Here is a 20105-nt window from a genome sequence, read left to right as displayed (position 1 = left end):
CTCCCCATCTACAGAAATGACACTCCACTAGCTCTTACAACAACTACCTTTCTATATCGCCTGCAGCAAACTACATTTCTTATTTTCCACACCATGATGTCTCATTTTGCTCCCCACGTCCTGTCAATAGGTACACCTGGAAATGACTCTGTCAATCACACAAGCAATTGTCTATTCTTTGATACTGCCAGGTCGGTAGACTCTGATCAGCCCAGAAGGATGAGTACTCCTAGACCGCCAAAAGAATCCGCCGACTTTTACAGAGTTTGCAGAGAGCTTGTGTACATTGTTTATAGTCAGACATGCAGCATGATCACATATTAACAACCAATCAGATCCCACAAAGTCCTTGTCCACTTTTGACTTAGCCTATCATAATTTCTTGTAAACAACCTGTTCTTGGAATTGTATTTGTCCTCTCTGGTGATTAGGGCTAAGCTGTTACTTCTGCAATTAATGGTTAGGTTCACATTGTTACTTCGGCATTTGCAATTTTTTTCACCGGATTTACGTCAGTCTATGGTTTCACATTTGTTCTGAGTCATGAGTATCTGCCTGACTCAGTTCCAACCGAGTTAGCCAAGCAGAAACCATTTTGTCCTACCTCCCAGATGCCCACACCCTCATTCCTCCCTTTGATCGCACCACGATAATGGAAAGGGAAGGCTAATCCAAACAAATCTATAATACAATCCCAATAAGGTGATCATCCCTTTCTTATTTCTCAGTTCCACCCAAATAACTTCCCTGGATGTATTTCCAGGAATATCCTCCCTTAGCACAGCTGCAATGCTATCCCTTATCAAATATGCCACTCCCCCTCCTCTTTTGCCTCCCTTTCTATCCTTCCTATGGCATTTGTATCCTGGAACATTAAGCTGCCATCCCTGAGCCATGTTTCAGTAATTGCTATGATATCCCAGTCCCATGTTCCTAACCATACCCTGAGTTCATCTGCCTTCCCTTTTAGGCCCCTTGCATTGAAATAAATGCGTTTAATTTATTAGTCCTACCTTGTCCCTGCCTGCCCTGACTGTTCGACTCACTTCTGTTCTCAACTGTACCCGTCTCAGTTCGATCTCTTTCCTCACTATCTCCCTGGGTCCCACCCCTCCACCTTACTAGTTTAAATCCTCCCAAGCAGTTTCTAGCAAATTTCCCTGCCAGTATATTAGTCCCCTTCCAATTTAGGTGCAATCCATCCTCCTTGTACAGGTCACTTCTACCCCAAAAGAGATTCCAATGATCCAAAAATGTGAATCCTTCTCCCATACACCAGCTCCTCAGCCATGCATTCATCTGCTCTATCCTCCTATTCCTGCCCTCACTAGCTCGTAGCACTGGGAGTAATCCAGATATTACCATCCTTGAGGACCTCCTTTTTAAAATTCTACCTAACTCTCTCTCTCTAATCTCCCTTCAAAGTCTCAACCATTTCCCTTCCAATGTCGTTGGTTCCAATGTGGACAATGACCTCCTGCTGGCCCCCCTCCCCCGTGAGAATATTCTGCACCCTCTCTGGGACATCCTTGATCCTGGCACCAGGGAAGCAACACACCATTCTGCTTTTTCTCTGCTGGCCACAGAAACGTCTGTCTGTACCTCGGACTACAGAATCCCCTAACACGATTGATCTCTTGGAAGCCGACGTACCCCTCGTTGCATTAGAGCCAGTCTCAATACCAGAAACTTGGCTGTTTGTGCTACGTCCCCTGAGAATCCATCACCCTCTACATTTTCCAAAACAGCAAAACTGTTTGAAATGGGTATATCCACAAAAGACTCCAAACAGGTATGCTATTTTGGAAAATGTAGGGGGTGATGGATTCTCAGGGGAACGTAGCAATGCAAGGGGCCTAACAGGGAAGGCAGATGAACTCAAGGCATGGTTAGGAACATGGGACTGGGATATCATAGCAATTACGGAAACATGGCTCAGGGGACTGGCAGCTTAATGTTCCAGGATACAAATGCGACAGGAAGGATAGAAAGGGAGGCAAAAGAGGAGGGGGAATAGCATTTTTGATAAGGGATAGCATTACAGCTGTGCTAAGGGAGGATATTCTTGGAAATATATCCAGGGAAGCTATTTGGGTAGAACTGAGACATAAGAAAGGGATGATCACCTTATTGGGATTATATTATAGACCCCCCTCAATAGTCAGAGGGAAATTGAGAAACAAACTTGTAAGGAGATCTCAGCTATCTGTAAGAATAATAGGGTGGTTATGGTAGGGGATTTTAACTTTCCAAATATCAACTGGGGCTGCCATAGTGTTAAAGGTTTAGATGGAGAGGGATTTCTTAAATGTGTACAAGACAATTTTCTGATTCAGTATGTGGATGTACCTACTAGAGAAGGTGCAAAACTTGACCTACTCTTGGGAAATAAGGCAAGGTAGGTGACTGAGGTGTCAGTAGGGGAGCACTTTGGGGCCAGTGACCATTATTCTATTCGTTTTAAAATAGTGATGGAAAAGGATAGACCAGATCTAAGAGTTGAAGTTCTAAATTGGAGAAAGGCCAATTTTGACGGTATTCGGCAAGACCTTTCAAAAGCTGATTGGAGGCAGATGTTCGCAGGTAAAGGGACAGCTGGAAAATGGGAAGTCTTCAGAAATGAGATAACAAAAATCCAGAGAAAGTATATTCCTGTCAGGGTGAAAGGCAAAGCTGGTAACTATAAGGAATGCTGGATGACTAAAGAAATTGAGGGTTTGGTTAAGAAAAAGAAGGAAGCATATGTCAGGTATAGACAGGATAGATGGAGTGAATCCTTAGAAAAGTATAAAGAAAGTAGGAGTATACTTAAGAGGGAAATCAGGAGGGCAAAACGGGGACATGAGAGAGCTTTGGCAAATAGAATTAAGGAGAATCCAAAGGGGTTTTGCAAATATATTAAGGACAAAAGGGTAACTAGGGAGAGAATAGGGCCCTCGAAGATCAGCAAGGCGGCCTTTGTGTGGAGCCACAGAAAATGGGGGAGATACTAAATGAATATTTTGCATCAGTATTTACTGTGGAAAAGGATATGGAAGATATAGATTGTAGGAAAATAGATGGTGACATCTTGCAAAATGTCCAGGTTACAGAGGAGGAAGTGCTGGATGTCTTGAAACGGTTAAAGGTGGATAAATCCCCAGGATCTGATCAGGTGTACCCGAGAACTCTGTGGGAAGCTAGAGAAGTGATGGCTGGGCCTCTTGCTGAGATAATTGTATCATTGATAGTCACAGGTGAGGTGCCGGAAGACTGGAGGTTGGCAAACGTGGTGCCACTGTTTAAGAAGGATGGTAAGGATAAACCAGGGAACTATAGACCAGTGAGCCTGAGCTCGGTGGTGAGCAAGTTGTTGGAGGGAATCCTGAGGGACAGGATGTACATGTATTTGGAAAGGCAAGGACTGATTCGGGATAGTCAACATGGCTTTGTGCATGGGAAATCATGTCTTACATGAAGAAGTAACAAAGAAGATTGATGAGGGCAGAGCAGTAGATGTGATGTATATGGACTTCAGTAAGGCGTTCGACAAGGTTCCCCATGGGAGACTGTTTAGCAAGGTTAGATCTCATGGAATACAGGGAGAACGAGCCATTTGGATACAGAACTGGCTCAAAGGTAGAAGACCGTGGGTGGTGGTGGAGGGTTGTTTTTCAGACTGGAGGCCTGTGACCAGTGGAGTGCTACAAGGATCGGTGCTGGGCCCTCCTACGTTTTGTCATTTACATAAATGATTTGGATGCAAGCATTAGAGGTACAGTTAGTAAGTGTGCAGATGACACCAAAATTGGAGGTGTCATGGACAGCGAAGAGGGTTACCTCAGATTACAACAGGATCTTGACCAGATTGGCCAATGGGCTGAGAAGTGACAGATGTAGTTTAATTCCGATAAATGCAAGGTGTGCATTTTGGGAAAGCAAATCTTAGCAGGACTTATACACTTAATGGTAAGGTCCTAGGGAGTGCTGCTGAACAAAGAGACCTTGGAGTGCAGGTTCATAGCTCCTTGAAAGTGGAGTCGCAGGTAGATAGGATAGTTTGGTATGCTTTCCTTTATTGGTCAGAGTATTGAGTACAGGAGTTGGGAGGTCATGTTGCGGCTGTACAGAACGTTGGTTAGGTCACTGTTGGAATATTGCATACAATTCTGGTCTCCTTCCTATCGGAAGGATGTTGTGAAACTTGAAAGGGTTCAGAAAAGATTTACAAGGATGTTGCCAGGGTTGGAGGATCTGAACTGCAGGGAGAGGCTGAACAGGCTGGGGCTGTTTTCCCCTGGAGCTGAGTCGGAAGCTGAGGGGTGACCTTATAGGGGTTTATAAAATTATGAGGGGCATGGATAGGATAAATAGACAAAGTCTTTTCCCTGGGGTTGGGGAGTCCAGAACTAGAGGGCATAGGTTTAGCGTGAGAGGGGAAAGATATAAAATAGACCTAAGTGGCAACCTTTTCACGCAGAGGGTAGTACGTATATGGAATGAGCTGCCAGAGGATGTGGTGGAGGCTGGTGCAATTGCAACATTTAAGAGGCATTTGGATGGGTACATGAATAGGAAGGGTTTGGAGGGATATGGGCCGGCTGCTGGCAGGTGGGACTAGATTGGGTTGGGATATCTGGTCGGCATGGACAGGTTGGACCGGTGTCTTTTTCCATGCTGTACATCTGTGGCTCTAAATGCCCTTCAAGGTGGACCAGCCATCAACATCCTGTAGAGTGGCACCACCATCTTTGCAGCTCATCTGGTCATATTTATCATGGCCATCAACATGTGGGTGAGCCATGGGATTGCAAAAGGAGCATCTTCTGGGGCAAATCTATATCACTAAGGGACCTCATAAGCCTAGCAATTAAATACCTAACAATACCGACAAACAGAAGAAAATTATTCTGACATACGTAGCTAAATTGATAAGCCAATTGTACCAAGAGCCCGATCCCCATTTTCCCCAACTGGTACCTTCAAGGAATACCTGGATCTCGTCTTGTATCTTAGTAATAGTGCGATCAGGAATGCCCATAATGCATTTATCTTGGACAATGGTGCAGACCGCACCTTCCTGGGCGAGTATATAGTCTAAGGCATACCGATTCTGCATAGAGTAAAGATGCAGATCTGATAATCCCAGTTTATTCTGTTCCAGAGCCTCTTTAGTCTTATTCCCGAGAATAGTCAGGCTGTAACAGCGGGAATTGTGGTTCTTTTGACTTATCACCCCAGCCGATCCTTCCAGCCCCCCGGTACTCGGTGAGGGGGAGGAGGGGGAGAAGGAGTGTTTGACCTTGAGCTATTTAAAAAGCAGCTACATTTTCTCTGCCTTTTTGCTGAGGGGATCTGAAGCTGTAACAAAGTTGGATCGCAATAAAGGTTACCTGTACTTACTCCTGGGCTCAGACTCTCAGTTGAGCTGCAAAGCTTTTTATTTTAAAGCTGTTCATTTGTTTCTGCCTCCTGCACTAAGTTTCGAATGTTGTGTATCAGATGTAAATTTTTCAGGAGTGCAGAGTTTGTCATTTCATCGCATTGTAAAGTTTACTGGCAGCACCGGGAGCTGGGTGCTGTGTTCAGTAGAAATAATGTGGAGGAGCCGGTGTTGGACTCGGGTGGGTAAAATTAAAAATCACGCAATACAAGGTTATAGTCCAACAGGTTTATTTGGAAATACTAGCTTTCGGAGCGCTGCTCCTTCGTCAGGTGGTTGTGGAGAATAAGATCATGATCACAATTTATATCCAAAGGAGTCTAGTGTCACAGAGATGTGATACATTAAACAATTCTAGATTTAAATCTTTTAGAATAGATTTCTGCTCTTTGGTTTGTTAATCCCAGAACGTGTTTTAAATAGCATTCTCAAGAATGTAATTTAAATGCAGAGCTTTTCTAACAATGTCAAGTCTGACTCGACATTGGGACCCAGACAGAATTCACAACTATTGTTAGAAAAGTTCTGCATTGAAATGAAATATATCACCACCACCCACGGTGCCCCTGTGCATTCTCGCCTGCCACCCACTATGCCCCCAATCCACTGCCCTCCATGTTCCACAGCATTGTGTCCATTCCATCTCTCGCCCAACACCTCCATTCTCTCTGTCATGCCACCCTCTGCACCCTTGTCCATTTTCTCTCTCTTGTCCCCCTCCCTCAGCTCACCCCCGTCCATTGTCTTTCCCTGCTGTGTGCCCCTCCTGCAGCCCTCTTTGATCGCTGTGTATCAAGCTGATGAAGAGAGAGAATGGATGCTGGGAGACAGGAGGGGCCAGAAATAGGTTATATTTAAAATTGAGAACAGGTAAAATTATACATTCAGAAACATTATTAAAGTCTGAAAGCATGTTCAATTTTTTAAGAGCTGCTGGAATCTTTCTGAAACTTGCACTGAAATATGTGCAGTTAGGCCACAGCTCAGGATAGGCTGGAAGGGGTGAATGGCCTGTTCCTAGTCTTGTGACATGGGTTCTGACGATGCAGAAATAGTCATAGCGTTGTATCGCATGGAAACAAACCCTTCAGTCCACGCCGACCAGATATCCTAAATTAACCTAGTGACCCATTCGCCAGAATTTGACCCATGTCCCTCTTAAACCCTTCCTATTCATATCCCCATCGAGATGCCTTTTAAATGTTGTAATTGTACCAGCCTCCTCCACTTCCTCTGGCAGCTTATTCCATACACGCACCATCCTCTGCTTGATAAGGTTCCCCCAACCCCCACCTTCCCTCTCTCCCTCCCAAGATGAAGAGTTGCCCAGAGGGAGGAGGTTTCACTCTGAAACTCAGAAGATCATTTCCACACAGTGACATCAACAATGGAGCAAGAGGTTGGGGCGAGGTGTCTGGGTAATGTGCTGGGGAAGGGGCAGGGCCAAGCTGAAGGCGGGCCCCCACACTGCACCTGCTGCACATGGCCGGCCGGATGGTCCGCGCTGCCTTGCAGAGTTTGCAAAAATCCCTTCCCTTCAGAGAATCCTCACATTGTGGAAGCAGGTCACTCTGCCCAATGGGTCCACACTGACTCACCAAAGGGTAACTCACCGACACCCGTTCCCCTATCCCGATTGCTCGACATTTACCCCCAACTAATACACCGAACTGGGCAGTATGGGTAATTTAGCGCAGCCAATCCACCCTAACCTGCACATCCCGGGGTACTATGGGTAATTTAGCATGGTCAATACATCCTTCACCTGGACTAACACCGGGTTAGAGTTAAGCAGATTTATTTGGAAGGGCTCCTATTTGGAGCGCTGCTCCTTCATCAGATGGTTGTGGAGAATAAGGTCATAAGGCACAGAATTTATGGAAAAATATTATAGAGTCCTGCCACTGAAATGATATCTTGACAAACCTGGATTGTTGAGTCTTTCATCTTTTAGAATGGGTTACAGGTATCATTAATGTAAATCTCAGAACTTCCTGTAAGGCACCTTCGAGAAAACATAAGGCTTTATAACAAAATGTGACATCTTAACTCAGACAATTCATTAAAAGAGTGAGGTCAGAGTCTGTGTGTATCCCAATCTTGAGTCAGACTGGTTCTATTTCCAAAATGCCAGAAGTTTCTCCTTGCCTCCATTCCCTTTACTCTGAGGCTGTGCCCACTAGTTCTAGTCTCTCGAGTCAATGGAAACTTTTTCCCACCTTCCATTCTTTCCAGGCCATTCAGTATTCATTACGTTTCAGTTAGAACCCCGCTGCTTGTGGGCCGATTAACCAGTGTCAACTGCATCCTTCAGGATGAGTTACAGCAGGGATTAGGTTCAGCAAACTGAGAATGGAGGGAGAGTGTGTGGGATAGAGATTTTCAACTTCTAAGGAATAAGCAAGGAAAGAGAGTTCACTATAAATTAGAACTGATCAGGTGGGCTGATTGGCCAAAGTCTGGTAGATGGATTTTAAATCAGAGAAATGTGTGGTTTGCATTTTGGTCAAGCAATCCAGACAGGACTGACACCGTTAAGGGGAGTGTTGCAGAACAAAGAAACCTTGGAGTGCAGGTTCATAGTTCCTTGAAAGTGGAGTTACCAGTAGACAGGATAGTGAAGCAGGCATTTGGTATGCTTTCCATTATTGGTCAGTGCATTGAGTATAGGAGTTGGGAGGTCATATTGTGGCTGTGTAGGACATTGGTTAGTCCACGTTTGGAAGACTGCATTCATTCCTGGTCACCCGTTTACAGGAAAGATGTTGTGAAACTTTGAAAGGTGTCGGAAAAGATTTACAAGGCTGCTGTCAGAGTTGGAGGGTTCGAGCTACAGGGAGAGGCTCATTCAGCTGGGGATATTTTCCTGAGAGCATTGGAGGCTGAGGGGTGACCTTATAGACGTTCATAAGAGGCATGGATAGGGTGAATATCCAAGCTCTTTTCCCCAAGGTAGGAGAGTCCAAAACTAGAAGGCATATGTTTGAGGTGAGTGGGAATTTTTAAAGGCATCTGGATGGGTACATGAATAGGAAGGGTTTAGAGGGATATGAGCCACGTGCAGGCAAATTGGAAGTAGATTAATTTAGGATATCTGTTTGGCCGGACAAGTTGGACCAAAGGGTCTGTTTCCGTGCTGTATTACTCAAATCTTCTTTGGTGAAAGCAGAAGTGTGATTGTGAAGGCTGGAGTTTCAGAGCAGCTTTCAAAGATGTTTTGCCCTTAATGGGAGCAGAAGTTACAATGAAACCCTGCATTTGTGAGACAGCAACTGAGTGAGTGAGTACATCCAGGATTTTGGTGGAAAGTGGGAATTCATTGCACGGTGGGGATGAAGCTCAACTTATTGAGTCATTTCTGCTGGTGAGTGAAACCAAGTCTCAAGATTAGGAGTAGATTCAGAACAGAGATGAGGAGGAACTGTTTTTGCTGGAGTTTAGTGAATCTATGGAATTCTCTGCCCAAGGAAGCAGTAGAGGCAGCTTCGTTAAGTATGTTCAAGACACAGTTGGATGGGTTTTTGCAATGATAGGGGAATTAAGGGTAGTTGGGACAATGCAGGGAGGGGAGGATCTGAGACAATGGATAGATCAGCCATGATCTTAATGAATGGCAGAGCAGGCTGGATATGAAACTACAACCCTGCATTTCCCATGGCTAACCCACCTAACCTCGACATTATGGGCAATTTAGCATGAACAATCCAAATCAAGGCCAGTGAGCAGTCTAGTGATGTGGGAAATGAACTTTAGAGAATGATAGGGACAAGGAGAGTAAATATACCAGCAATCAAAACTGGATTCTAAAGATCAGAAAAATTGAAACCAGAAACGGTATTTGAATGTGTGCTGCATTGTAACAAAAGTGAATGAGTTGACTGCACACATTGAAGAGAATAATTGTGATCCGAGACTCCTTACAGAGACATGGCTTCAGGATGACAAGGATTGGATCCTGAATATCGAGGGTTTGGTCAAATGGGAAGCGAGGTAAAGGTATAGGGTTGGTGCTGCTAATGAAAGCACTGATCACAGGGTGTCAGCTCGCATTTCAGGTCCTGATTTCTTGGTCCTGTGCTGATCTCCCTCTTCCCACAGAGTAAGATATTGTTCTGATCTCCGCTTTGCTGGATTTCTGCTGAAGCTTTGTCCCCCCTTTTTTTTTTCACTTTCCGGAACAATAAAGCATTCAGCCAATCAAGCCTCAACCCACAATTTCCCAGCCTGTCAACCATCCAGACACATAGTGTAATCATAGCAGGGAATCACATGACAAATGAAACCAAATTTGAAACAAATAGGTGTTCATGTTTAATGTTTGTTCATTCAGAAATGGGGGTCTCCCAGGATTCTGATTCTGTCCTACTTGAGGAATTCTCTCTCTCTTACATCTATCTATGAGAACCCAGCTATGATTTACAACAATATTTACACCAACAGAAGTAAGGCACCTGTTCTCAAATAGACATGGAAATAGACATTTTCTCTCTCATGCGTGCACACACACAAGTCCACAGGAGTGAATGCATATTTGCAGAGCTGAGCAGAAATGTCACTTTGTTATTAAAATTATATGGAGAAGGTGCCTTCCAGGAAGACTGGGGTGTGCATATTAATGATACCTGCAACCCATTTAAAAAGATGAAAGACTTAACAATCCAGGTTTGTTAAATGTATCATTTCAGTGGTAGGACACTGTCATGTTTTTCTATAAATTCTGTGTCTTATGATCTTATTCTCCACAATCACCTGATGAAGGAACAGCGTTCCAAAAGCTAGAGTTTCTAAATAAACCTGTTGGGCTATAACATGGTATTGTGATTGTTAACTTTGTCCAAGTTAGGGGGGATTGGCTATGCTAAGTTATCCATTGTACCCAGGGACGTGCAGATTAGGTGTGATAGTCAGTGAGTAGAGCATCAGGTGTAGGGGAATGGGTGTGGGTGGGTTACCCTTTGAGGGTTGGTTTGGACTCGTTGGGCTGAGTGGCTTGCTTCCACGCTGTGGGGATTCTGTGAAGGGAAGGGATTCCTGCAAACTGTGCACCTTGCCCTGACCCTTTTGTTTCGTCCCTTCTCCCTCCCCCTCCCTCACCCATTGGCGTCACAACACGGAAGTGGCCCTGTCAGTTTGAGTGAAACTCCCTCTCTTTGGGCAACTCTTCATCCTGGGAGGGACAGAGAGGGGAGGGGGGAAATCTATTTACTTGTGGCAATTGGAGTGAATCCAGGGAGGGAGCTGACGCTGCAAACTCAGGTATGTGTCTTAATTACCTGGGTGAGGAGGAACAGAAGGATGGGGAGGGGCTGTTTTCCCCATTGCGCCACAGCCTGAGAGGTGACATTATAGACTTTTATGAAATCATGAGCATGGATAGGATAAATAGTCAAGGTCTTTCCCTTGGGATGGGGGAGTCCCGAACTGGAGGGTCATGGGTTCAGGGTGAGGGCAGTGGGGAAATGTAAAAGAGACCTCAGGGGCAACGTTTTCATGAAGAGGGTGATGCGTATATGCAATGAGCTGCCAGAGGAAGTGGTGGGGGCTGGTACAATTCCTGCAGTTAAAAGGCATCTGGATGGGCATATGAATAGATAGGGATCAGATGGAGAGTGGCCAAGTGGTGGCAAATGCGACTGGAGTCAGAGATGTACAGCACGGAAACAGACCCTTCGATCCAACTCGTCCTTGCTGACAAGATAGTCAACCCAATTTAGTCCCAGCTGCCGGCACCCGGCCCACATCGGGGCCAAGTGATGGCAAACGTGACTAGATTAATTTAGGATATCTGGGCAGGTTGGGCCAAAGAGTCTGTTTCTGTGCTGTGTGACTCTAATTGTCTTCAGTGAAAGCAGAAGTGTGGTCGTGAAGGCTGGACTTTCAGAGTATGTTTTGCCCTGACTGGGAGCAGAAGCGTTTGACTGAAGTGTGTCGGTGTTAATGTCTTGATGTCTCATTTTGCTCCCACCTTCCCGGAGTCGATAACCATTTTGTGTCTGGTCCTTCCTCAAGAAGCTGCATTGCAGGTTCACCCTGAATTGACACTTTTTTTGCTTCCCAAAATCAGATCTGCTCACTCTCAGCAGTATCCCAGTGTTGTGAAAGATATTAACTTTCAGGTGGAGTATCCAAAATTCAGAGAGATGTCAGTCTTGATGTTTTTGCTCATCTGCCCCTGTAAGATCCTGAATCAGCACCTTCAGGGGAATTAGTTAGATCAGAGTGAGAACAGAGGGGGAGAGAGAGTGGGATGGTGCTTTCAATTTTGTGGAATAACAAAAGACAAGAATATTCCACAGAAAGTAGAATTGCTTGTGCAGAATTTCTACCCTGCACTGACAGTGATGACTTTTGTAATCTCTTTTTAACAGTGTATTTGAAGATAGAAGTTTCAAAATCGACGCGTGAAGTCCTTATGCCCGAAACATTGACTCTCCTGCTCCTTGGATGCTGCCTGACCTGCTGCGCTTTTCCAGTACCACACATTTCGACACTGACTCTCCAGCGTCTGCAGTCCTCACTTTGACGTCAATGTCTGACAGTCACTCAATCCATCGGGACCGGAAACCATTTTCAACTGAGTCTGTGAGAAGGAGCAAAGCGTTTTGGTTCCTGTTTGAGTACATTTTCAGCATCAGTGGGACTGGATGAGAAACCCTACTGTTGCAGCGCATTGAGTGTGGGGTGTGTAGCAGCAGGAATTGACGGCAGGGAGGGACTGGAAACGTGTTTGTGTGCAGCTGAAGCTTCGGCCATGGAGAAACCCGAGGAATCCTGCCCCGTGGAGAAACGGTGGAAGTGTAGTGATGGCCGGAAAGGCTTCTGTTTCCCGTCTGCCCTGCAGATTCATCGGCGCATCCACACAATGGAGAGGCCATTCCCCTGTCCCGAGTGCGGGAAGGCCTTCAGCAATTGCTCCGACCTGCTGACCCACCGGCGGGTCCACACGGGGGAGAGGCCCTTCAGCTGCCCAAGTGTGGGAAGGCCTTCAGCAATTCCTCCAACCTGCTGAGGCACTGGCAGGTCCACACCAGGGAGAGGCCTTTCAGCTGCCCTGAGTGTGGGAAGGCCTTCAGCGATTCCTACCGCCTGCTGAGGCACCAGCAGGTCCACACGGCGGAGAGGCCCTTCAGCTGCCCCGACTGTGGGAAGGCCTTCAACAATTCTTCAACCCTGCTGAAGCACCGGCGGGTCCACACGGGGGAGAGACCATTCCCCTGCCCCGAGTGCGGGAAGGCCTTCAGCGATTCCTCCCACCTGCTGACCCACCAGCAGATTCACACGGGGGAGAGGCCGTTCTCCTGCCTCGAGTGTGGGAAGAGATTTACCCAGGCCTCCAACCTGCTGACCCACCGGCGGGTCCACATGGGGGAGAGGCCGTTCAACTGCCCCGAGTGCGGAAAGGACTTTACTCGCTCCTCCCATCTCCGGAGGCACCAGCGAGTTCACATACCATCGCAGGGGGATTGAAGGAGCGACGGCCGAGTGCCATTATCGACTGGACTGTCAACCCAGTTCCAGGGGGTCCCGGGTTTGAATCCCACTGCAGCAGATGGCGCTATACAGGGTATGGGTTGAAATTGCTGAGTGAGTCAATACTTCCTCCAGGTTAAGGCTGTGCCAAGGATCCAATTACAAAGGGACAACTCAGTGGTGACCAATAGTAAAGAAAGTGGTTGGGGGTGGGGTGGGGAGTGTGCGCGCTTTGACTTTGAGCTGTTAAAAAAGCTACTTTTTCTCGGCCTTTTTGCTGAGGGGATCTGAAGCTGTAATAAAGTTGGGTCGCAATAAAGGTTGCCTGAGCTTGCTGCTGGGCTCAGACTCTCATTGAAAGCTTTGAGCGGCAAGGGGTTTTTGTTTTAAAGCTGCTCATTTCTTTCAGCCTCCTGCACTAAGCTTCCAATGTCGCGTATCAGATGGAGTCGTGAATGAGCAGCCAGTATCGTGAGAACTTGTCAATTTTTCAGGAGTGCAGAGTGTGTCATTTCATCGGCGTTGTAAAGTTTCCTGGCAGCATCAGGAGATGTGGGCTGTGTTCACGAGAAATTATGTGGAGGAGCCGATGTTGGACTGGGCTGGATAAAGTTAAAAATCACACAACACCAGGTTATAGTCCAACAGGTTTATTTGGAAGCATGAGCTTTTGGAGCACTGCTCCTTCATCGGGTAACTGTGGAACAGGATCATAAGACACAGATTTTATAGCAAAAGATCACAGTGTCATGCAACTGAAATGACATATTGAACAAACCAAGATTGCTGTTAAGTCTTTCACCTTTTAGAATGAATTGCAGGTTTCAGTTCATTAATCTGTAAATCCCAGAACTACTATTAATTCACGTTCTCGAGATGGCTTAAGGTTTTTTTTAAAATAAGTGACATCTCAGCCCAGACAATGCATTAAAAGTGTGAGGTTCGAGTCTGTCAGTATCCCAATCTTGAAACTAAAACCAGTCTAATTCAAAGTAGGAATTTATAAAATATTACACTGATTGACTGCCTGCAGTTTGTGCACTTTTTGAGCAAAGTAGAAATATCTGCAACCCAATCTGAAAGTTGAAAGGCTTAACAATCCAGGTTTGTTCAATATATCATTTCAGTGGCAAGACACTGTAATGTTTTTTCTATAAATTCTGTGCCTATTCTCCACAACCACCTGATGAAGGAGCAGCACTCCAAATGCTGGTCCTTCCAAATAAACCTGTTGGATGATAACCCGGGTTTGTGTGATTTTTAACTTTGTCCAGTTTAGGGTGGATTGACCGTGCTAAAGTACCCATAGTGCCCAAGGAGGTGCAGGTTTGTGTGGATTGGCTGTGCTAAATTATAGTGTTCAGGGATGTGCAGGTTATGGTGAATTGGCAAGGCTAAGTTACCCATAGTGAAGATCTTGACCTCTCTTAAGGGGCCTTTTGGTTGGAGATTGGTCAAAAGAATCAATTAAATGCAGTCTGTACAAAGCAAGGTTATCAGTTTAATAAGGCAGCTTGACGCAATTCTGTCCAGCAACACAGTGATTAAAGCTTCTGTGTTCCATGGCGATGTTGCGTGATTACATTAGAAAATTACACATTATTTATTTGTGTTTTTTTTAACAGTACAGTCTTAATTACAAAAGACCAATCAAATGTAAAAAGGTGACATGATTTACAGTAGGTTAATCCAATGTTATTTCCTGGGAAAGGGGTCTTAAGTACGTAAATCATCATGCCATGGTAGCAGTTCAAGGTTAGTTCAAATGGTCAATTAATGTGTCAGTGTTCATTTTAAGAAAAGTCCATTGTCCTCTTATCTTTGGATTTTAGCTTAATTCTGCAAAACAGCAGGACAAGTTCAGAGTTCAATCATTATTCTCAGCCATTTTGTTGTATTATTTTAAATTGAAAAGCCATTTTGTGGTTAGTAAAAATCTACATATACTTGTTGCATCTGACAATAACCTAAATTCAAATTTTGGATCCTCACCTGAAGCATCAGAGTCTGAGGGGTGACCTTATAGACGTTTGTAAGAGGCATGGATATGGTGAATACCCAAGGTCTTTTCCCCAGGGTAGGGGAGTCCTACCCTGTTTGAGGTGAGATGGGAATGATTTCAAAGGGATCTGAGGGGCAACTTCAGGCAGAGAGTGGTACATGTATGGAATGAGCTGCCAGAGGGAGTGGTGGTGGCTGGTACAATTACAACATTTTAAAAAGCATCTGGATGGGAATATGAATAGGAAGGGTTCAGAGGGATATGGGCTACATGCAGACAAATGAGACTAGATTAGTTTAGGATATCTGATTGGACGAATTGGACCAAGGGTCTGATTCCGTGCTATATGACACTAGCATTAATTGTCTTTGGAGAAAGCAGAAGTGTGGTTGTGAAGACGGGACTTTCAGAGCAGCTTTCAAAGATGTTTTGCCCTTACTGGGAGCAGAAGTTGTTACAATGAAGTCTTTCATGTGTGAGACAACAACTGAGTGAGTGAGTACATCTGGGATTTTGGTGGAAAGTGGGAATTCATTGCACTGTGGGGATGAAGCCGTGTCCTATCCAGTCATTTCTGCTGGTGGGTAAGACCAGGCCTCAAGATTAGGGGGAGTAGATTTAGAACAGAGATGAGGAGGAGACAGTGAGGACTGCTGCTTTTCCTGGAGTGTAGTGAATCTAGGGAATTGTCTTCATGAAGTATATTCAAGACACAGTTGAATGGGTTTTTGCATGGTAGGGGAACTGAGGTTAGTTGGGGCAATGCAGGTAGGAGGAGCTGAGATGATGGATAGGTTGACCATGATCGCAATGAATAATGGAGCAGGCTAGAAGGGCCAAATGGCCAACTCCTGCTTTTATTTCTACGAAACTATTTCCCATAGCTAACCTACTTAATCTGCACATCACTGGGCACTATGGGTAATTAACATGATGAATTCACTCTAACCTGCACCTACCTGGACACCATGGGTAATTTAGCACAGCCAATCCAACCGAATCCGCACAACACTGAACACTGGGTAATTTAGCATGGTCAATCCACCCGAACCTGGACAAAGTTAAACATCACACAACACCAGGTTATAGCCCAACAGGTTTATTTGGAATTACTAGCTTTCAGAGCACTGGTGGTTGTGGAGTATAAGATCATAAGGCACAGTGTCCTGCCACTAAAATGATATATTGAACAAACCTGGATTGTTACCTCTCTCATCTTGTACAGTGGGTTGCAACTATTATTCGTATGCAAATTGTGATCACATAAGGTTTTATCACAAAAGGTGACATCTGGGCTCAATGGTTCGCACTGCTGCCTCACAGCCCCAGGACCTGGGTTCGATTCCAGCCTCTGGCGACAGTCTGGGTGGAGTTTGCACATTCTCCCCGTGTCTGCGTGGGTTTTTTCTGGGTGCTCCGGTTTCTTCCCACAATCCAAAAATGTGCAGGTTAGGTAAATTGGCCATGCTAAATTGCCTATTGTGTTACATGCATTAGTCAGAAGTAAATACAGGGAATGAATCCTGGTGGATTACTCTTCGGAGTGTCGGTGTGGACTTGTTGGGCCAAAGGGCCTATTTTGATACTGTAGGAAACTAATCTAATCTCGGCTCAAACAATGCATTAAAAGTATGAGGTCAGAGTTTGTCTATATCCCAATCTTGAATCAGACTAGTTCTGTTTCTAAAGTAGGAGTTTATAAAATACAATATGTTCTGACTGCTTGCAGATTGTACATTTTTGAGCAATGTATCTGAAAATATAATTCTGCAATTGCAAATTCACCCCCAAGGACTTGTGTGTGCTTACATGCATGAGACAACAAAAACGTCTATTTCCGTGCTGTATATCTGTCTATTTGATAACAGGTGCTTTATTATTGTTGTAAATCATGTAAGGGAAAGAGAATTCCTCAAGTATGGCACTATCAGAATCCTGGGAGACCCCTATTTCTGGTTTACTTCCTAATGAACAAACATTGAGCATCAGCACCTATTTATTTCTAATTTTTGTTTCATTTTTCTTGTTTGATTCCCTGGTATGATTACACTTTGTGTTTGGTTGGTTGTCAGGCTGGGAGATGGTGGGTTAGGTTGCGATTGACTGGATGTTTTATTGTTCTGGAAGATGTAAAGCGGGGAGGGGTCAAAACTTCAGCAGAAATCCCGCAGAGCCGAGAACAGACCAACATCATACTCTGTAGGAACAGGGAGATCAACAGAGGACAGAAATCAGGACCTGAAATCCGAGCTGACACCGACTGCCCTGTGATCAGTGCTTTGATTAGCAGTGCCAACCCTCTGACTTTACCTAGCTTCCCATTTGACTACTCTCTTGATATTCAGGATCCAATCCTTGTCATCCTGAAGCCATGTCATAATTATTCTCTTCAATGTGTGCAGTCAATTCATTCACTTTTGTAACAATGCAGCACACGTGCAGATACCCTGTTTTTAGTTTCAATTTTTATGATCGTTAAAATCCAGTTTTGAATCCAAATACTCTCCTTGTCTCCATCGTTTCTCTGATGTTCATTTCCCATGTTACTACATTGCTCACTGGCCTTGATTGGGTCCCCCCCACCTTATTCAGTCCCAACCCTCGGACTCAGCACTGCATTTTTGACCTGCAATCTTCTTCCTGACCTCTCTGCCCACACCCCCTCTCCGGCCTATCACCCTCACCTTAACCTCCTTCCACCTATCGCATTCCTAACGCCCCTCCCTCAAGTCCCTCCTCCCTACCTTTTATCTTAGCCAGCTTGGCACACCTTCCTCATTCCTGAAGAAGGGCTTGTCCCCGAAACATCGATTCTCCTGTTCCTTGGATGCTGCCTGACCTGCTGCACTTCTCCAGCAACACATTTTTCAGCTTCCTTCGTCATTTCTGCCACCTCCAAACAGATCCCACCACCAAGGCTATATTTCCCTCCCCTCCCCTATCAGCATTCCGGAAAAACCACTCCCTCCGTGACTCCCTCGTCAGGTCCAACCTCCACTACCGGCATCTTCCCCTGCAACCGCAAGAAATGCAAAATGTGCGCCCACACCACCCCCCTCACTTCCCTCCAAAGCCCCAAGGGATCCTTCCATATCTGTCACAAATTCACCTGCACCTCCACACACATCATTTATTGCAGCCGCTGCACCCGATGTGGCCTCCTCTACATTGGGGAGACTGGCCGCCTACTTGCAGAACGTTTCAGAGAACACCTCTGGGACACCCGCCCCATAGCGGAACACTTTAACTCCCCCTCCCACTCCGCCAAGGACATGCAGGTCCTTGCCCGCCTCCATTGCCAGACCATGGCAACACGACGCCTGGAGGAAAAGCGCCTCATCTTCTGCTTAGGGATGAATACAGATTTCTTCAGCTTCCTCATTTTCCCCCTCCCCCCACCTTATCTCATTCCCAACCCTGGACTCAGCACCGCCTTCTTCTTGACCTGCAATCTTCTTCCTGACCTCTCCGCCCCCACCCCCTGTTCCTTGGATGCTGCCTGACCTGCTGTACTTTTCCAGCAACACATTTTTCAGCTTTGATTGGGATTGGCCGTGAGAAATTACCCATAGTGCCCAGGGATGTGCAGGTTAGGTGTATTTGTCAGGGTAATGTAGAGCGGTAGGGGAATGGGTATGGGTGGGTTCCCCTTCAGAGGGTCGGTGAGGACTCGTTGGGCCGAGTGGCCTGCTCCAACACTGTGGGGATTCTCTGAAGCGAAGGGATGTTTGCAAACGGTGCAGGACAGCGCAGGCGCAGTGTGGGACAGCTGGCTGCTGCTTCACCACGCCCACCCGTTCCTTTTATGACGTCACAACGTGGAAGTGACAAACAGATTGAGTGAAAATCTCTCCGTCTGGGCAACTCTTCATCCTGGGGTGGGAGGGGCGGGGAAATCTGTTCACTTGTAGCAACGGGAGTGAATCCAAGGAGGGAGGAGACCCTGTCAACTCAGGTATGGGACTTAATTACCAGGTGAGGAGGGGCAGAAGGGTAGAGATTGGGAAGATGGAGGGTTAGATATCTTTTCTGTTTTCCTTTGCGAAATGCACCCAATTTCCACAAGTAACTGCAACAGGTATAAGTACAGCACATGCAGCTTCAAGCCGGCTGTGCATCCTCTGATATTCCTCTGCCTTGGTTCCAGCACATTTGGCTTCCTTTCCCATCCCCACTCCATTCCACATTTAAAAGGCGTCTTGATGGGTATATGAATAGGAAGTGTGGAGGGATATGGGCTAAGTGTTGCCAAACGGGACCAGATTGATTAAGGATATCTGATCGGCATGGATGAGTTGAACCGAAGGGACTAATCCTGTGCTGTATAGCTGGTAGACAATGGTCCTCAGAGTTCTGTTCCTATTAGGCTGGCGCTTAGTTCTGTTGCACATGGCCTTGGCGACAGCATCAGATTCTGAAATGAGAAAAGACCTAAAATATGTGCAAGGGAGGGGTTCTGTTCCGGGTCCATACATGGATATGGGTGTAGTTACTTATGCCGCAAAAGGCCTGTTGTCCCCCAGCCAATAGAACGCAAGCCGTTGATGTACACAGTGAGGAGGTCTGAGGCTCATTTGCCTTACGCAAGTGGGTGAGACAAGTCTCAATTAGGCAGGAGATGTTATGTGGAACATGAACAATTGCACACCCATAGCTGGTACCATTAAAGAAATTCTCATACGACAGTGGAGTTAAAAGGTGTCTGTAAACAGGTAGCAGCAGGGCTAATACAGTATTGGAAAGTGATACTGTATTTCTTTCAGAGAGTCGGCAGTAGGGAGTCTGACAAATAGATTGGGATCAGAGGACTGGGGATGGGTCAAGAAAGTCATCTACCGATAGAGAAGAGTAACGTACTACTGCCTCTGGGGTGAGCAGCGTTCTGTGGACCTGTATAAATAAGTTGTTTGTAGACTTAGGAGTTTCCCCTATCAGGCTTCCCTTTTCTCGAGCAGGCCTGTCCTGCAAAAAGGGATGGTGTTCCCAGGCGTCCTTAAAATATTTACCATAATAACGGAATGGATCAGTTTTATCCTCACTCGGCTTGCGTCTGCAGGTAAAATCAAAAAGACAGGTTCGGTAACGACATGATTTCTACTGTCCAGATGGACCATCTGGTCTTTCTGATGTAAGAGTCCATTGCAATAATCAATCTTCATCACGTTCCACACGTCGAAGGCGTCTGGTCCAGTGCACTGGACGACATCTCCT

General features: G+C 45.8%; 1 pseudogene across 1 annotated transcript in view; it reads left to right on the top strand.

Moving 5' to 3' along the window:
* LOC148144178 (uncharacterized) overlaps positions 1-13228 on the top strand; it is a 31535-nt pseudogene extending 18307 nt beyond the window's left edge. Inside the window, exon 2 of the transcript XR_015751403.1 lies at positions 11791-13228. The product of XR_015751403.1 is annotated as an uncharacterized LOC148144178 (transcript). The remainder of the gene's footprint in view (positions 1-11790) is intronic.
* Positions 13229-20105: the final 6877 nt, after the last annotated feature.

Source organism: Chiloscyllium plagiosum, unplaced genomic scaffold (assembly GCF_037043375.1).
Source record: "Chiloscyllium plagiosum isolate Xiang-an unplaced genomic scaffold, Cpla_swu_hap1 HiC_scaffold_27, whole genome shotgun sequence".
NCBI classification, from domain to species: Eukaryota; Metazoa; Chordata; class Chondrichthyes; order Orectolobiformes; family Hemiscylliidae; genus Chiloscyllium; species Chiloscyllium plagiosum.
Note: the sequence above shows the minus strand (reverse complement) of the source record. Positions and strands in the feature narration are given on the sequence as shown.